Source organism: Lytechinus variegatus, chromosome 2 (genome assembly GCF_018143015.1).
Source record: "Lytechinus variegatus isolate NC3 chromosome 2, Lvar_3.0, whole genome shotgun sequence".
Classification (NCBI taxonomy): Eukaryota; Metazoa; Echinodermata; class Echinoidea; order Temnopleuroida; family Toxopneustidae; genus Lytechinus; species Lytechinus variegatus.
In genome coordinates, this window is record NC_054741.1 from 1368532 (window position 1) to 1388250 (window position 19719).

At 35.8% G+C, this 19719-nt stretch overlaps 1 protein-coding gene across 1 annotated transcript in view; it reads right to left on the minus strand.

Moving 5' to 3' along the window:
- LOC121407024 (ribosomal biogenesis factor-like) overlaps positions 1–6325 on the minus strand; it is a 123256-nt gene extending 116931 nt beyond the window's left edge. Inside the window, exons 1-2 of the mRNA XM_041597916.1 lie at positions 6110–6325; positions 3274–3377 (exon numbers count right to left, since the gene is read on the minus strand). The gene's annotated coding sequence lies outside the window, so the exon portion shown is untranslated. The remainder of the gene's footprint in view (positions 1–3273; positions 3378–6109) is intronic.
- Positions 6326–19719: the final 13394 nt, after the last annotated feature.

The following is a 19719-nucleotide window of genomic DNA, read 5'->3' on the forward strand; positions in this document are numbered from 1 at the left end:
ACCGGGGCTTCCTCAAACAAAAAATCTCACAAGAAATTGTTATTTTTGGTGGCAGAAATCACAACCGTTTTCTTCCCATGCACAAAGGGAGAGGCGAGCTGTGAAATCTGTTTCTTTACGCATCGAGGTTCATGGGTATAGTAGAAGTTGTCATTCACAGTATTGGAACTACAAAGTGCCTTTGATATCATTGAATATTTCCGATTTGGGAAGCATCGATTCCCCAAGGGCAGTATTAAGTGGGGAAGAAAGATGGGTTGGTTTTTGTTGCCTTCATAAAGTAGTGCATCTATACTAACTAATGTTTACAGGAGTTCCCCTCACCAGCACAAACTGTAAGGAATGGGTTTACATACCTTGCATGCATAACGCAATAGAGCAAGGTTTCAGCTATCAGACCTGTGTCACCTGTCAGTCTTATAACATGTCTAACGTTTTAGAAAATTTACTGGAGAAAAAGTGTAAAAGAAATAATTTCTATCAAATGTCCATGAAATGCCCAATTTTCGTATTATTTGATTAAAGTGTACTTAATGTGCGAAGCAAGTTACAAATCCCTGTTTCTAAATGCAAAAGGTAGAATGGGAACTGTATGCATGCATCTACATGTACGTCATACATGTGGAGTACCTAAGCGATGTCACAGATTTTTGTTAGGTATAGTGATGGTTCTAATAAGATTCATTGTACTACACAATTATCATGTGGGTTAGAGCCAATTACTGGAACCATTAGCAAACACTGCAATTAGAAGACATTCTGGTTGGTTGAGAAACTATTTAATATCATTTTCCATGCGAATGAATGTTTGTGACATTACAATACATTACCCGTTTACTACACAGTTCAAATGACAACCTGGCCATAATTGATGTAAATAAAATACATTCTAAACACACCGGTAATGCTGCACATTGAAAAAGAAAATCTTACTGACGAAAATCCATTGGTCACTCACATGTCTTGAAGAAACGCCAAGAGGAAATTTAGTAAAAAAAATGATCCAGTAACTTGCTGACAAAAAAGTGAAATCTCCATGGCATGTCTTCTTTGATCCCACAGACCACTTAATGCAAGCCCCTCCCTAATTGGCCCCCTGTAATTTCTGGAAACTTCCCTCCACCAATGGCACCACAGTTGCTATGGGGACCCCACCTACCGGTGAGAAAGTTGTAATTCTCCCTGTTGGAACTTCCCCCAAAGATCACAGAGCTTGTTAAGAATCTACTGCTGATCTAGAGTGGGGAAGATCGTGATGTGGTTTACAACAACCTGATACCTGAGCCAAGTTCAACTAAAGAGGCACTACAAATTCATTCATGTATTTTGGAATGTTTCTGTGACATTGTTAACATTCTGTGGATGCATGATAGATATGTATCCCTTCTAGCACTTGGCAGTCTGTCAAGAGAGTTACATTGAGAGGAAAAACGCTGGTACATAACAAAGAACTAGAGGCATCCTCACACATCTTTCCATTGAGAACATTATTTTTAGCTAATGGAACGCTATGCATCAATTGGCTCCAAAAAAAGAATTCAGATAACTTTGAACCTGCTTTCCTTGGGCACAGAAGAAATGTGATTTGGAAGGTTGCTGAAACTTTAATCTGATAACATTTAAAGATGTCTAATGTCTAAATGAGTTGTTTACCATATGATATCAAAATCATTTGTTCTGTTCATATTATAAATGATATGATCATTTTATACTGTTATGTTTTAACAAATCGTTTGTCATTCATAAAGCTTTCATGGTTTCCAAGTTTCGGGAAAGTTTAGAATGTGAGCAGATGTCTTCTGGAACTTTTTAACAGCAGACGCTACTGTCAAAGGAGCAAATTTCGACTCTAAAAACAGAGATCATTATAAACATATATACTACTAAATGTAAACATATCCCCTCAGGTCAGGGGCACCATTAATAGATTGTGGCCAGTCTTGGGTACACACAGCTGGGGCAAGGGGGGTATTGTGGACAGTTCTACAAATACATAGCATATTTCATTACAATTGTGGTTATTAGCGATGTCTTTGATCAGAACACGTCCCAATTCCAAACTCATTATAAAATGAAGGTTATCTACTTTTTTCTCTCAACCTTAGCAACCTAAGCCCTCTCATCAGTTGAAAACAAAAGCAGATACAAACCCCGGTCTGTATGCTCACTATAACTTTGCAAGCAATTGGGTTATAACATCTAACATTTTCCTTGAACTAATTGTGGTTACTGTGACATATACAAAGTGCCACAGATGATGAATTTAACTTGAGGATTCACCAGTGCATTGGGAGGACTTCAAAACAAAAAAAAATTATTAACAAACAACAAAAAATTACTATGAGACATTTAAAAATTCATTCTTTTATCTCTCGAAATGATTGTTTCAATGTATGCATAGCCAGATAATCCTTGAGTGGATGAAAACACCAACAATAAAAGTAAAAACAAACTTGGCAGGCCACTGGATAAGAATAGAACTTGATTCCTCAAGTCACTGCTTGGCTGCTCATTGGTGAAGAAGACAATTTGGACTGAAATCAGTCAGAATCTTGTGGCGAAACTTTGTAATCCATCAAAAGAAAAGGGACAAAGGTGCTTTTTAAGAGGACAAAAGTGCTTTTTAAAAGGGCTTAATGATGCATAATATCTGCTAAGTCGGGAGTATTATGCAGTTTGATTCAGACAAATTTTGATCGAAACCCCCATGATTGACTGGGCAGGACAATGAAAGACTAATTATTTTGAAGCCCTTCTTCCAGTTCATGTCTGTTCAGTCCCATTATAGTTCTTTTTTCTTTGGGCTCAGAGTTTGCAATGACTTATTGAGTGGAGCATTCAACTGGAATTTATCCCCCAAATAATAATTTCCCTGATGACAAAATTTTGGAACTTTGGAATTAACCTGATTAAACCAGATAATCTCATTTTATTCAATTTTGATGATAAATAATAATAACAACAAAGCTTTGTTTACCAAGAGTAGAAACTTAAGTTATGAAACTGCTCCACCAGTTTTAGGCCATACAGAACAATGTCATTACTACCTTCTCTCTTATACATACCTGTACATGTATATCTGAATGAGAATAGTTCCCCATTTCATAATAGTAGGCCAAGCAAATCCTAAAGTTCTATTACTATCATGACTATTGTGCTCTTGGCAAATGAAATGGCAAGATTTCAGTAACTTGTAACAGCAGGCTTGTAACTTGCTAGTTATATCGGGTTTTGTGAAAGCCGGGCTTTGCTAACGAGTTCACTTGGTCATACCTTTAGTCAGTGACGTCCGTCTTTCAAATCTCTTTTGGATCTTGATAGCTGATCTTGTGCAAAGTCCACCGTGTCTGTTCAGAGGATCACTATCTATGAAAATCCTGAAATAAATATATGAGGACATCAATGATTGGACATTTTATAAGATGATGTCAATAAAATTTATAGTTGGCTGAATATTTAGAAATGCTAAGTTCTCATTTGAAATCTTGTGTAATATGGGGGTGGTGTGATGCACCCTATACCCGAAAAAATGTATTCTGAAGATAAAAATGAAAGCCATTTCCAAACTGATTATCTTGAATTATGACATTTTTAACAGAAAGAAGCAATGTTCTATAAATATTTACAGCCAACTGATCCCGGGGGCCCATCGCCCATGCCATAACACAAAGCTGAGCAATGATCATAGAAGAACTGTTTTTATATGATCATTGCTAAGCTTTGTGTTACGGGGCCCCCAGACATATTTGGTCATAACTATAAGTCTATTGCAAACTTGGGTTTGGAAGAAACTGTTGTGAAAGTGGTAAAGAGAAGTGTTTTGAGATGGACGACCCACATGTTGAGGAGGGAAGATGAGGATGAAAAGAGCATGGGATCAAAAAATAAATTGTATTAAAGGAAAGGGAAGAACAAAGATTACATGGAAAGATATGATGAAGAAAGTTGGTCTGAACATAGACCAAGCTCAAGACGGAAAGGATTGGAAAGAGAGAGTGTCATCCTGATGCAAGAGTCAGTATCCCTCTGTAGGCGTGAAAATGCTGGCATGAATAAGTGATGATGATGATGATCAATGTACAAATTGTGGAATAGATTGTCTATATCAACTGCATCTCATCTATTATCCAGAATATCAATTTGACTTATATGTAATCCTGCAATAATTCATACTAAAAAACGTATATAAAGTAATATAAATGTCTTCTTTCTTCAAAGAAGATCCTCTTGTTGATGTTCTTTTAATACAACTTGTACAATAGGATAACAATATTAAAACCAGTTCAAAGTACCTATTATCTGATATATAACAAAAGTGGCTTTATTGAATTAAATGACATGTGATGCTTTAACAAAATGCATCCTTGGTTCAGACATGATCCCGTTTGAAGGTTCATTCCAATTCAGTCATTGCGATTAAAAAGACAACTAAAAACCCCTTAATCTGCTGTCAGATTGGTATAAGACATATTTACTGGGAAGATTAAGAGATAATGGGTATTTACTGTAAGCAGACTAACCAAAGATAATGTTGCGGCGAGTCTTTTAATGATGATAAAACTTAATAAATGTGTAATCTCTCTTACCATTTCATTGAAAATGCATACTCTACTTTTAACGTGCCAACTCCTATCTGATTCTACAGTAACTATCGACCTACAGTCTATGGTGTCTCTAAAAACAAATTTGCCAGTACTCATTCTGAAGTAAGGTTTGATGTATACTACAGCCTTAATCTGTGTTAAAATTATGGGCTACTGAAATGTCAAAATCTAAATATTGTGCATTTCTTGTTAACTGTGTTCTTTCCCAAACTTTAATGAGAAGAATACTTATCCAGCAATTATTCCCAGACTGAAGAATTATTTGGCTGTCAATATGTGCTGATGAATTGAACCTCTACTTTTGGAGATTTGCATCACATTTGGCTATCCAGTGAGAAACCATAATTTTGAACCGTGTTTCAAACTCAAGTTTGGAATATGGGACCTTGTGCTGCACTATTTTACTTTTTTATTATTATTTGATGATTGGATACAATGATTTGCACTTTCTTCCACATCACTTTTAAAAAATCAGATTTTTTTAAATGCCTGTCTATGCATTGCATCAGACATAAAATTCCTTTTTTCGACATCACTGCAGACTCTTGATGTAGAAATGGAATACCATAGTCCAAGACCTGCTGCTTGGAAAGTTCAAACCTTAATCTCATTTGCAAATTTGATTTTCCAAAATTGCTCCTATAGAAACTCTAAAAGCTAAGTACACAAATGTCCCACTTGTTTTGTATTGTCTGAGACCATGTTGGGTGTTAATGACATGGAACTTGAACAAGGTTGCCACAAAGCTCCCCCTAGAAACTTAACCTTGTCAAGACTCTTAGCCATAATTGGTCAAACAAATAACTAGGATTAGGGAACATATGAGACGATTCCTCCCCAACAGTAATATTATCTTTTATGTGATCACAGTGCAACTAACAGAGCTATCCTTGTTGGAATAGGTTTTGTAGAGTAAATTACAGCACCATTGTAGTACAGTTGTAGGTCCATGGTAGTAGAGATCTATTGCAAGTTTGCAAAGACTGAACAAGGACCTGGGGGAAAAGGTGGCATGTCTTTCCATGTCTTTCTGTCTTCTTCTATTTCAAACCTGATATAAATCTTTGAAAGAATCATGTGATCTGCATGGTTGTAAGTCACATACAGAGATGGGCAGATAACACTACTTCAGTTTCCCTGAGGTCTAAGATCTAGAGCAAATTCTCTTTACTAAAACATTTTCCCCTCCCTCCTTTCATTTTTCCATCTAGGGCCTACATCTTATATTAAACAGGACTCTACTTTTCCACCTTATCCATCTTCCTTTATTCTGTTTATTTCTTATTGTTCTCCAGCATCCCTCAGAACATTTTACCATCAGCAAATCTTACTTTAAAAGTTATTCATCTCAAAAGTGTACTTCTTGTGTTGTGAAAGCATTCTAGATGAGAGGGTTTCTTAAGAAGATTGCAAGCTTTCAAACAACCAACAAACTCTTCACAAATCCATAGTGTGGAGACAATGCTATCAGATCATAAAGAGAATGAGCAGAGTAGCCTACTCACTTATCAAATTCCAACAAGCCGAAAAGGTGTCCTGCTTGAAAGTCTGGCACCATTTAGCGATGCAAACACAAACCTGTGAAAAAAATGAAACATGGACCCTGTAAGCCAGAATTTAAACATTGACAGAAAAGATTTCTCCAATCACCAGTTTCTCCCCTCGGTTTCCTCCGTCAAAGAGACTGCACTAAGAAGGCAAATAAGGCTACTAGTTTATCCAAGCCACACCACAAAGAGGATTCTAAGACCCTTGAGAAAGTGTTAGAACAGGGATTGACCAGTCTGAAGAAAGAGATCAGATTATCACAAAACCATTTTAGATCATCATAGATTTACAGGTTCCTACATGAACAGTACAAGGTTGTATAGGTGTATATGACGAAGGAGATCTACTTGAATATTGTAAAAGTGCAGGACATTCTCCATAGAAATTCATTGGGTTTTACTGGTACATGGGTAGAATGTCATGCAGACACAATATTTGAACTAGGATATTCAGTTTATTATTCTGAAATCTCATTTTCAATGAATGGTTATTTGTGTGTAAGAATGGGATATTCACCTAGCTTAAAAAAATTACACATGAACCAATTAAGTCATTCTAATTCCAGGGATAATCATAAAATAAAATTTCAATTGGCAATCTTAACGCCATTAATGGCAGTCAAATATATTGCTGTACACATGCGTGACCCCCCAAAAAAACACGGACGCAGGCCACACGTGCACTCGTTAAGGGTATCCAAAAAAAGGTGGCTTTCAAAGACTGGTCAATGGTCAATCGCAGGGTAAAACGTATTTAGGGTATGTTTTTTCCAAAGCTTTTTTTAAGAATAGCCAAACGTGTTTAGGGTATCCCCAAGCTTTTTCCAAGACTTTTTCCTCGATCCTCATTTCTGAAAAGTGTTCAGGTTCTTTCTGATTGTCAACAACGACCTTTAGAAATGGGGAAAACATTTATCATGGTCATTTTAGCAAGTAAAAAAAATTGTTTAGGGGTCATATTCTGGCAACAACTTGTTTAGGGGCCAAAATGTGTAAAGCCCGCGAAAAACTTGTTTAGGGGGTTATTTTGCACACAGAGAAAAACTTGTTTAGGGAATGTTTGGAAATAATTTGGCCACGCGTGTGTACAGCAATAAATTTGACTGCCCCCCCCCCCCGATCAGCATGTTTAAGGCACTATAAAGGAAAATGAGAGAGACAAGTAGGTAGAAGCAAGGAGGAAAAAATAAAGTAATTTTAAAGCATGAAGTAGAATTCAGACAGGGCCATTCAATCATATTTTGGACACTGTTGGATCATGGACCAACTAGGTCCATGGTTGGAGCAACTCAGCAACCCCGAAGACCCTCTGGGTTACCTTGTGTTAAGATGTAAGGTAAATTAGTTTTATGGGTGGATATACACATGAGAAAATCCTAAAAATCATAAAATTTAAGACGATTTAGATTTAACATTCAACCATGAACTTCTGGTATTCTAATAAACACCTGTAGAAATCCACCTATTATTTTGTCCTACATTAGCTGGTAGCTCTGCGTGTACAACTACAAACAAGTACTTGGCACAGACTTGAAGGAGATAATTAGGCCTACATCTACAACAGGCAACCTTCTAATTTACACTTAGGTGCAATGTTTGACTGGTTTCCTTTTAGCTGGGATACTAAAAGATACCTTAGAAATACATTGGTTTTAATCTACTTTAAGCTGCCTGTGTCTTTATTATCACAGATAATCAGGGTAATATATGTCCAAACTGCGAATTGAAATCCAGATAAATGGGGTCGGGTGCTGGGGGTAAAAGATGGGATAAGTGGGTGGGGTTATAGACTGGGGGGAGTTTCAGGGGATTAGTGTTCAGGGTATGACATCATCTATGAAAAGGCATTTGTGAAGAAATTCTGATTCATAAATGTTGATGATATTCTCAGGTAATTTATCAATATACATGTAAGTAACAATCTGAAGGCAGTCTGTTTATAAAGCTCAGTTGGACTTCCACACATGTACATGTATATACGTTCCTATGTCCACATTGAACAATTACTTTGGTAGCCTATAAAAGAACAACCCCTTCCACCTGATAATGTTCTGACAAATGTGTTTAATGCGTTAATGCACCTACCACCGAACATAGGTGAGTCATACAACTGGATCTACCTGATATGGATTTAGTTTCCTTGGGACTATTATTTAAGTTCTAACAAAGGCACCCAAGGATTCGAGATAAGGAGGACCAGGTACTATCATAAACCTATTCACATCTTGTGCCTTCACCCCAAATCTCAATCACTGAACTCCTATATTCAACATGTTACAGACGATTTCATTCTATCCCCTGAATTTTTAACTGAAATAATCATAAAACTGGTGAATCCATACTCAAATACAGGTAGATCAGAAGGAAATGTTCATTCTTTTTACATAAATATATGTTAGAAAGATAAGACCAAGTACATTTCCTTTAGATAAAATTACTAACATCTGATGCATACTGCATTAAAATAGGAAACATGGATTGAAGTTCAGATCCTAGGTCAATCCCCTGCTGGTAATTAGACAGTTTGAAGCCCTGGAAATCCAGATGGCAGGAAATAGAATATTTCATTAAATACTCAAACATTGTCATCAAAAAAGCTAACATACTTATTCAATTACTTGAACTTTTATTTCAGGGCCACCCTATAAAAACCATAGTACCTTCATGCCATTAAATTGTTCGTTTTTTTTCTGAATGATCAAATGATGCGCAGAATGAAGTCCTTACTCAAAACCAATCTGGAAAAGCTCATATTAATTGATTTTCAGTTTCTCTTTCCTTCCAAATGGTCATCAGTTTCCTTTAACAAATCGTAATCTTTGTCCCTTATAATGCTCACAGCCACCAGTGAAAAGTTTAATCGCTGGGATATCAAACACTGCCTGACCCATTTCACATTATTTATACCAATTTTTACAAATTTGATCACAGTTTCAATGCCCTGAACGCATATAATAAACCCTTAACAATCCATACACATTGCCATTCTCAAATCTCATAAGCAAACAAACTAGGTGATTGACTTCAAGGTGCTAAGAGTCACGCTAAGGTGGCTATACATTAAAAACCTAGAGACTTCCTGTAAAGTTTATTTCCATTCATACAAACAACATTATGAAAGGAAATGCTTGAAAGAGACTAGACTGGACAAGTTGGTGCATTCAAATGGGTTCTATAAAACCAGGTGTTTTCATTTTTTTACAATACCATAAGTAATTGAATTCATCAAAATGGAAAGTAACACATGTGCATGAATATATGAAACAAATATATCTGACATTATCACTATTTAAATGGGAGCATTGTGGTCATTAGAAATGCCACAGATTTTCACATATTTTATGATCTTAAAAATATATAATTCAAGCAATTGAATGATGAATCGAAAAACATCAACCAAGGGATAAAACTTGGTAATGGCATAGGGCTCCAATATACTCTCAGAACTATTCTTCTAGGGGAACAATTTTTTTGGACAATGTATGAAAGTAATATACAAAATTGAATAATTTCTTGACTGATTCTTCACTATTTCATGGACGCATTGATGCTATGTTTTCATATGAAGAAATAAATTTGAAGTTCAGAATTCATTGAATTCCAGTTAATCATTCTGCTACATGTATTACTCACAGTCAGGAATAGATATGCAAAAGTGACTGAAATATAGGATCTTTACCCTTTTTCCTGCAATAATTTCATTGCGGGTTTGAATGTTTTTAACAGAAATATAGCAAGATATAGGCTTAAATACTGTTGATCATCATCGTCATTGCTTATACAATCATATTATGTTTGAAAACTTCCCTGAGCAATGGCTTTAGGGATATACCAAAGAAACCTATCTTTTTAGAAGAAAAAATAATTGGAGTATGTCCCAACAATTACTTTCATTGATGAGTACAGAAAGCAAATCTACCTAGCACCTGTAGAAAAGACATTGTATATATAAGGTTTCCGGAGAGATCACATTTAATACATGATGTTGAATCAGACCAATATTTTAAAAGGGTCGAGAAAGCTTCATTTCTGTAATAGGGTCCAAGAGTTGGTAAGGATTTTTTTATTATCATTGATTCTGAAGTGTCTTTGGTTCTATGCGGATTAAACGTAGTATCATCAGGACATAGAGACATAATGAATGATACTTTAAGCATGAAACTGTAGTGGTCATAAACCAAACTACGCTCTGCAACTTAAGTAGCCATCTCGGCTGAAAGGAAATCCATTTATTTGATGAGAACACTGATTTAAAGTGGGCAATATTCCACATCGCTGCATCCATTTGCCGAAAGGTCACCACTAAATTAGCTGCATGGAAGAAACCATACCTCCCATACGAACACAATGAAGATGAAATGACAATTAAATATGCGTACATCAAAAGAATAGACAAGAAATATCTTGTAATGAACTTGTTGTTACGATTCTATTGAGCCAGATGCAATTATGGTTATTCAGCATTCTCTCAATGGCCATTTGCTGTTATGGGAGGGTGTCGTGAAGCGTACAAAAGATATTTCATAGCTGTATGAAAAATTTTGCATTCTGGTTATCTGTATAGGCTGGAGCAACTAGCCTTTTATGTTTTCTGTCATATTGAATTTTCATGGAGATAAAATAAAATCCACATCAGCTATGGTCAGTGACCAACCAGTACTAGATTTAACCCCTTAAAGGATTGTATTCAAACTTTATAGATTTGAATCTAATTCACTTGAGATTTTTTATCAAATCAATAGTATTGACATTGAATCGGGGGTCCAACTTGATACATCACCAGCAGATGACCCTGGTAATAATTTATCTCTACAGCACTTAAAGACATCATTCTGATGTATAAGGTGCTGTATAAAAGTGGATTATTATATCATTATCATTCCTTATCCATTTAATTTAGAGGCTGATCAATATTTTCCATATTCTCATGTATGTTGCAGAAAGAATTACCCTTCTATTAGTAGTCACATCATTCTGACATGCTTCATTTATCTCGCGCTTGCTTTCAAACAGCATCTATTTTATGAGCAAAACAAAGAAAAGCTATAACAATTAGGTCCTCTTGAGTTACTAGCTAGCCTTCTCTCTCTCTCTCTCTAGTTCTCTCTTTCTCCCCACATTCTATATCTCTGTATCAAGTTACAAACTTCACTGTCAAGTCCCCACTGGCCACTTTGCTTTCTAAATTCCACTTTCTCACTTCAACGCTAAAGCGGCTGTCACCCCAATGTCAAGTCACCATGCGGCTCTCGGTTGACTTAAGAATAACATGAACGCCTGGAAGAGTACCTGTATGAGAATAACAGTGGACTATAAACTCATTTCTTCATGACAGTGTTTATACTGGCGAAAGGGAAAGTGTCGATTTCTATACTAAAGCAATACATATTGCAAAAAGCAGAAAATTACTTAATATTGGGCAAAAACCAATACCACCCCCTCTCCCTCTCTCTATTTGGCCTCCCCCTTATTTGGTTCAATGCTCACACTCTACCCATTATATAAGTTCAAATCCTTTAATCATTGAGCACCAAATAGGGTAGCAGCGGCGGGGTTTGAAACCCTGACCTCCCGAATGTGTGACGGACGCTCTACCGACTGAGCCAATGCACCGGTCAATGCATTTTGTAATAGAGTTCTGAACAAAAACATTATTATTGATGATATACACCGTTTCTGCAAGGGCAATTCTAACTCTCTTCTCAATAAGCATCTATATTTCATATCTAATTTCACAGGCAAGCAAACATAATAGAAACTATCATACCAATTCCATATACGATGCCAGGAAATGTGACATAATTATGACACCCATGTAACACCTACATGAACCTGAGGGTGGAGAAATGCAATGGATGTAATACCTTGCTTATATATGGACATGGGCTCCATGTCACAGAATATCATTCTCTGTGTCCTCAATCGGTCACTATTTAAAAAGCATTCATCTATCAAACTCAATATTACCATACACTGCATCTCTCATTACATTATTCATATTCCTAGTTTATACCTCATCACGCTCTAATTGACTGTTTGCGATCAATTCACCAAGGTCAAATTACTTCAATTCTGCAGTGTATGTAATATCTAAAATTCAAAATGTAAATTTCATATGTTTACATTTTAAAACCTGCATCATTGTGCTAAGAAAATAAACCAATGCAAACGAAAATGAACCACTAATATAAATAATAATAATCCGCTTTTATATAACGCTTAATCCATCGGAACGACGTGTCTAAGCGCTTTACAGATATATTATTACCCCGGTCATCGGATTCAATCAGTCATTCCCGCACACAATGTGTGCACATCCTCCACTCCCTGGGGAGTGGAGGATGCTAAACAATGCTAAACAAATGGTTAAAGGGCAATACTTACCAGCTATGTAATCTATGTTGTCATACTGAATTGTTCTATGACAGTACAGCTGTCTAAAGGTAATACATGAAAGTGATTCATCTCATTTACCTGGGAAAGGGTGGGTGTGGTTATTGAGTGACTATTTTCAGAGTAATCAAATTGATAAAGTCAGTGAACTTTATGTATCTAACATACATGTACTATTAAAGGAAAAACTGAATGGACTGTGCACTCAACATCAACAGTTGGGAGAGTGAATCATATTAACTGATCTCAACTATATGATTAATTATTCAGGTTGCAATTTGTGATTAAATTTCATTGTTTTATTACACATTGTATGAAAATCAACACTGTTTTGCACTTCCTTGAAACCCATTGAAGGTGTTTCCCCAAGTTTTCTTTCATTCTTTTCTTCACAATGGAGGTGGCATGTTTTTTTCAAAGAGTTGATTTAGAAAAAATAATATTTCCCATTGCTCAATCAAGTTCATTCACACCCATTTGTGGTGAATTTTTGACTTTCTCACATTTTCAGTAAACCAACCTCTTTTGCAAATAAAAAACAAGAAATGCACAGAGAAAGCAAAAAAATAAGTGCTTCTATTTTTGTCATCGTTCTTCAGAGGTGATGAAGTGACACTACAGTAATGCAGGAGTGTGATTGATGGCAGGGTTATATTAGAACAAAGGGGGAAGAGTATGTGGTTTGCTATTCAAATGACAAAGTCAAAAAGCCATCAGGGAATGAGTGAATGAACTTGATTTTCGACAGTTGATTGCCTTCTCTATCTCTTTCTCACTCTTACACACATACACACACATCTTCTACGTTCTCTCACAGCCCTTCTTTCATATTTGAGATACTTATCCCTTGTGGTGCAGGCCTTTATCATTACTTATCTAAGTTCACTAACTTTTACCTTCATGGGGATTTTTGGGGGGGAGGGGGTAAATATACAGGTAAAAGGAAGAGAAAATGTTTGGGGTGTCATTTACTGGAGTTTTTTTTTATTTAGAATCAAGAGTCCAAAATATCTCCACAGTGGTCTCTAAAGTTTTAAAAGTTGTTACATTTTCTGGAAATTCAAGTTATTTCTTGTATCATACTTCAAAACAGATTTTTTTTCTTCAATGTTTTAGCTTGTAACTGAGTGTATAATCTCCAATACAGTACCTTTAAAAACAGTCACAAAGAGCTCCAAGGTGGAATCCAACAATGAAGGCCTATACTCTCACTGTTGCCAAATCAAACCACACCCATGATCCCCATGGTAACGATGCATAACTGTGCAATCTACACAGGGGAGCAATGCCCCTCCCAAACTGAGGGTAGTCACTCTCAGCCTGTCATCAACTCCAAGATCAAGTATGAGCCTTGATTGAGCCCCCAAGCTTACCTCAGCCCTCTTACCCGTTTGTACTCTTAAGCTGCCGACTTTTCCACAACTTAAGGAAGACAACCTCTATAGGCATTCACACCAGACGCAGAGATGCCAACCTGAACAAGAACATTTCAGTATTTTTAAAGCTGAAAATCAGTATTTTGGCGAGGAAATCAGTATTTTCAAAGAAATACCATAGGACAACACATAAAACTGAAACTTAAAAAATCAGTATTTTGCGTGAAACCATCAGTATTCTCATTTTTCAGTACTAAATACTGAAAATCCGTACTACTTGGCAGCTCTGCAGATGCACACCTATCGATCCTGATAGCCAAGAAATTGGAACAAATTACTAGGACATCTCCAGAAACAAAACATTCTTGAATATCCTATCCAATAAAAAAAATAACTTTAACAGAAATAGAAACACATGGGTTAAACAGGCAATTTTCTTTTTTCCCCCAAATTCTGAATATTTCTATGGAACACTTGGCATATATGCAGACCTGAATCATACTGTTTAGTTGAAAATGGAAGCTACGGGACTTTCTTTCCCTTTTTTGTGTGAAAATGATTCTAGTATTAGCAACATGTTTGTAAATAAATACTAGTACTGTCATAAAATTTGCGCATATATACATAATTAACACTGCTAAATACCTGAGAAATACAACAAAATACACCTCATCTGAATGACACATCAAAGAGCCAGGTGAAGTGAGAGAGAGCTGCTACAGCTGGATCATAATCTTGGGCCACTAGCTACAATCAAATTATGCCAATAAAATAAGTATTCCATTACTTTTCAGTTGTTTTTTTCCCCACTCTGGTGAGAAATCTGATGCTTTTCTCTAGCAGTATCCTTGTTCTAATGAAGGAACTTATATGGATGAATGGATGTATCAGTTTCACAGGTAAAGGGGAATAAGAGTACATTGGTATTCCTACTTTCTCAAGTAAATAGATTCAATGTCAATGAGTTTAAAGGTAAAATGAAAAGAATAAAATTTGTTGTAATGGACCTATCCTTTTGATATACATTTTTGCCTTCCCAAGTCCGATAAATCTGAAAGTCCAATTTATTGCAGCATTTTCATTGTAATATTGAGTATTCATTACATTTCAAATTCATAAGTGGTTGTTTGGCAATGAATTTCGCCTTTTGAAACAGCAACATCAGAGCCACTCTAAATCATGTAGAATTTGTTTTTATGTTGGAAAGGACTTTTAAAGTTGGCTGATAGTCTGCACATCAAATGGTCAAACCACCTGTGCCGCATGCTCAAAAGTACAATGAACTTAGCACTGTCGCTACTGTATGGTATTACTGTATGGTATTAACATGTATGTTTCTGTCTGATAGAGGTGAACAGATTGAAAAGAAGTTTTTGTCAAAAATTAGAAGACCAGACATCAGTGAGAATCACTAATTCTTTGGTGACTAGACTGGATAGCATCGACAGTGACCTTAGGCTTTATTGAATGTGTGCTTACGGTGGATTGGGATCCAATACAGGACCTGTATTTCATCATCTGTTACAGTATATATTTGTGTTTGTGCTTTAGAATATATTAATTTCTGTGCACATCTGGTTTGTTGCCTGACAAAAAACTGAACCTTGTTTACAAGAGTTAACCTTCAAAACGCTCAAGAAAAACCATGTTATATGAAATCTGCAACTTCTGATTTCATGGACGGAATCCAATTTCATGCACAATCAAATTCAAAACAAAAATGGTACACAAACCCCAAACGCAATTTTCAAAACCCACTCTCAAAATATAAACGAAAATATACTCCCAAACATAAACATGGGTATAGATGGGTCTTCATGCCAGAGTATTCTACTACTTGAATTTCAATACCCTATTGTGTAGTATGAATAGAAGCATGCGATTGCTCTTTATTAAAGGTAGGGAAGCAAATTCATCATCAAACATTGATGAGCGACTACCTCATCACGGAAAAGTCTTGTTAGTTATCATTTCATGTCTATCTACAAGAATATTAAAACAAATATAAGTAGACACAGGTTTAACATTAAAACAGCATAGTCTAACATGTTCCCTGGCATGTAGGTGCAGTCCTGACAAATATTTGTTCAGTCTCTGTGATAATAATCCAACGAATAATGTCCTTATTTGATAACAAAAAAAAAATATTTTCCATCATTCATTTCAGAAGTAAATTTTGCATTTCATTCAATGGACTCGACAGACACATGTCAATATGTCAATATTTATATGAAATAAAAGAGAAAATCAATATCTCTGTCTGTGTGCATTTTATGTCTTCAGCAATATTGTTACACCTGCATTTCTGTGGGATGATGTGTCATAATTTTCTCTTCACTTTCATCCCTTCCTTGGATGTATCTCTACCTCCCCCCCCCCCCCCCCCCTCTCTCTCTCCTTCTTCCCTTCTACTTTTTACTTGTTCTTCTTCATCTCCTCCTCCTCCTCCTTTACTCCACCTCATCCTCCCTCTTCTCCTCTTCTTTTTCTCCTCAGTTGTTATGCATATAACATCAGGCACTCTAAATTATTTTTAGTGTGAAATATATATATATATCATACCCAAGGAGCATTGCTTACATGGTATAACATTCACAACTTGCCATTTCTTCACAATGAAAAGATCATAATTTCATGTTACTCTGTTAAAAATATACAGTGTATATGATAATATTATGTTTCTGATTCTGCAGGCTTTTTCTGACTCTAGTTTGAGCAAAATTTGATATCAAAAGTTCATTGTACATCATTGAAACATGCAAAATTGATGACAATGCAAATATTTGATGAATATGTTTATCTCTCTTTGAATTAGAAATCCAAAGAAAAGGTTTATAGAACAGTTTTTGTCAGAGATCTTCTTTTATCCGCCAGATCAAGAACATCTTTACATGTGTAACGAAGAATGACATAGAATGAATGTGTAGAGCAAAGAACAAAATGCTAATTGACGATTTGGGGGAGGAGGAATGCCACAGTGAACTTTACTGACTGGTTAAGCATGTAATCCCAAACCAGAATAGCATAAAGTCAGGAATCGAGATTACCCGGTAACTGCACTTGTCATAGTGCTTGATGCGGTCTTCCTTTTGGTTTTTTTCATTCTTGAATATTCCTGATGGAGAAAGCTGGCAAAGGTCGTCATTTCAAGTTGACAATGAGATCAAGGGCTGCATGTAACGTGAATATTTTTGATCAAACACAAAATACGATTGGCCAATGAAGATTAATGTTACATCACTTGGTGGTCAACATGATCTACCAATTAGATCTGCATATTACATGGCCCAGGACAGAATAGAGACACTATATTTGCATCTACTCACTTCTACAACTTGTTTGAACCATAAATCCTAGTGTATATTATGAGAGCATAGAAAGTGGGCATTTATGGATGGCCAAGCTATGTCAGGTTCAGCAAGTTCAAATATACAACTCTTTCATGAAATTCTTCTTTTGATACAGATGTTTCGTTAGAGAGTTTTATCAGTGTGGACAGCCAAGCTATGTCAGGTTCAGCAAGTTCAAATGTACAACCCTTTTATGAACTTCTTCTTTTGATACAGATGTTTCTTTATAAAGTTTTATCAGTGTACGACTGTGTCTGATGTGAAGGTTGTCAACCCTGATATCCTCTCTTCAAGCCCTCTAGAAAATATTGTCATCATGGGATTATCTAAGAACCATGTGCTCCTCCCAAAACTGCTCTGTAATTAATAACCACTAACACCACAATTACAACCCTGTCAGTCATGCACCCACATAAGGAAAGTTTAAATTGGGACGCTAACTCATTTCCATTCATGTTTACGGTTAACTCTTTGAACACCACATTAATGCTTTCCACACACAAGATCGCCAGAATCACAGCGAAATTCATCCTTGTATGATTATGATGTATGCCATTTTAATTATGTTAAAGATTGTAAAATTGCTTCATAACAATTTTAAAGTTGACAAATCAATACTTCAGTGATCACTTTTCATCGATTAAGTTAGTAATTTACTTCAATATTTTAATAATTAGTTTGGCTTCTCCCTACTCCTCCTTGTAGTTAGATGTATGTTTCCAATATACAGTGCGTCCCAGAAAAAACGAAACCGAGATTTAGCGATGATTTATCATGACTTAATGATAAATAAAATAGACAAATGACCTATCAATGTAAAGCTTAGAATCTCCTCTTTCATCTGGTATTACTTAGATGATTTCTCATTCACGCATGAGTGAGCAAAAATAATTTCAAAAGGGGATACCAAAAAGTCACTTGGCGGGCCGTATCTGTGTTTTGAAAAGAAAACCACATTTTTAAAAAGTTCAATATCTGCTCTTTAATTTGATACCTCAATTACAGAAAATGGTCTAGAAATAACAAAGTTCTGGTTATTTCAAATAAGGCTTGAATTTCAATAATTTCAGAAAATGAAGAGGTTTTACAGGCTAGGGTTCAAACTCACTCGACACTCCTTTTTGTTGACGATCAGCCATGCATGAAGTCTTTTGTTACCGTGCGATAGCTTCTGTTGGAAACCGGTGAAAACAAGTTTATTTAATGAAATTAGGGAAATACAAGCATTGTTTCGAGGGATCATAACTTTTTTAATGCTCGACCATTTTCTGTGATTAAGGTATCAAAGAAAAGAACAGATATTGAACTTTTTAGTCATGTGATTTTCTTTTTGAAATTCAGATACCCCCGCCAAGTGAGTTTTTGGCGTCCTCTCTTCGAATTGTTTTTACTCACTCATGCGTGAATGAGGAATAATCTAAGTAACACCAGATGAAAGAAGAGATTCTAAGCTTTACATTGATAGGTCATTTGTCTATTTTATTTATGATTAAGTTATGACAAATCATCGCTAAATCTCGGTTTCGTTTTTTCTGGGACGCACTGTACATATAGGCCTACTTGTGAACACATATTGTTAGTTTTTGGAGTAAGTCTTTGTTGATTTTTTTTTTAATGAATTTGTCAAGAATTTGAATTAATACCCTTCAAACTAATTTCCACTGGATGATATTCTAATGAAACACCTGTTGACACAGCCCACCTATAAACAACCAACTTTCTAAATAATGGTTTCACAGTGAAATTCACTGCATGGAACAAGATTATCTACCCTCCAAACTTTCATTGAAAGTTAGACATTTATTTTTAAATTCCATAAATCATACTTATTTAATGAAATACAAAACAGTAAATATACTAGGCTATTCTATCATGTATCTGTGTTTGTTAGCCAGGGATTATCTAGCCAAATTGCTTGATTTTATTGAATTCAGCTACAACCAAAAAACAGATATAATTTAACTTCTCATCCATTTCATCTTGTTTCCTATTTTACATTTTTCTAATTATCTCAGAAAGGAATATGATGAAGGAATTGGTTCTGTAGAATAGATGAAAACAGTGGCATTCATTTTCTCTCTCTTTCCCCAGCTAGTTCATTCTACATCCTCATCATCCCCCCCCAAAAAAAAAAAAATTAATCCATAAGTTTTCTACATCACAATATCAGGTTTGTAGACCTAATCAACCCTTTGCATGCCAGGAGATTGCATATATGTAGGAGTTGTGTATCTTGAGGGTTAAAGTAAAAGATCAGCCTTTTAAAGGACACAGGAAGGGAAAATAGCTCCCTCGCTTCTCAAAACACATCATCCAGGAGGTGTTATCGGAACAATATTTTTACAATCGATGATGGGGCCTCCAAACTTTACTGGACTCCAGGGGGCAGTGTTTTTGTCAGCTTTTTGGTTGGGAGATTCTTCAAACATTCATCGGGGTCGCTCTAAAA